The sequence below is a fragment of the Octodon degus genome, unplaced genomic scaffold (assembly GCF_000260255.1).
Source record: "Octodon degus isolate 3935 unplaced genomic scaffold, OctDeg1.0 scaffold00122, whole genome shotgun sequence".
NCBI lineage: Eukaryota > Metazoa > Chordata > Mammalia > Rodentia > Octodontidae > Octodon > Octodon degus.
In genome coordinates this window covers 6,852,476-6,853,232 of record NW_004524698.1, presented here as the reverse complement: position 1 = coordinate 6,853,232, position 757 = coordinate 6,852,476, and the positions used below count along the sequence as shown (strand labels likewise).

Here is a 757-nt window from a genome sequence, read left to right as displayed (position 1 = left end):
ACACACACACACACACACACACTGAGTGGTAGAGTCAGGATCTGAACCCAGGCAGTCTGGCTCTACACCCCATGTTGATAGCTGTGGCACAGTGTGCCTCCCAAGGCATTAGAATCCAGGGACTCTTTCCCCACAGACCACACTCCTTCTGCTGCTCTGTCATGTAGGCTCCCAGTGGGCCTCAGCTGAGGTACTACATGCTGGGGACCAGATTTAAAGGCCTAGGTCTTATCTGAGTGTTTATGTGTCTCCAGCAGGGCTTCCATTCAGCTTTGGTGGCCAGAAACCCCATGCTGCTGCTGGGCCACACCTTGATCCTCCTTGGGGGGATCCACCTCCTCCTTGGCCAGGTGAGGGCTTCTCTCCCTTTCCCTACCCTATGTGGTTCCAATAAACCAAGAAGGACACCTAGAATTCTGCTACAGAGCAGGGAGTTAGGAAAACCCTTGAGGTGGGGAAACCACCCCTGATACCCAGCCCGATCCAACCAGCCCTGGAGATCACAGGCTCTGGCCTGAGTTTCTGGGGTTTGGGTACCCTTCCTTCTGTGCCTTCTGGGACACCCTGGGATAGCAGATGGGTTCTCTGACTCTTTGTCAGTCTTAGTTCTCTTTCCTGAAAATCTACCCAGAAGTCCACATCCCAGCCCATGCTGGCTTTCCTCACTTGGGACTCAGAAGCCTGACAAAAGGGGGAATCAGCCCAACTCCATCAGCAGAGCATCCCCAGGTGGAAATGTTGGAATCTTGAGAGAGGC

General features: G+C 53.9%; 1 pseudogene; it reads left to right on the top strand.

Moving 5' to 3' along the window:
* The window catches only part of LOC101586833, a 22,829-nt pseudogene that overhangs the window by 16,262 nt on the left and 5,810 nt on the right, over window positions 1–757 (top strand).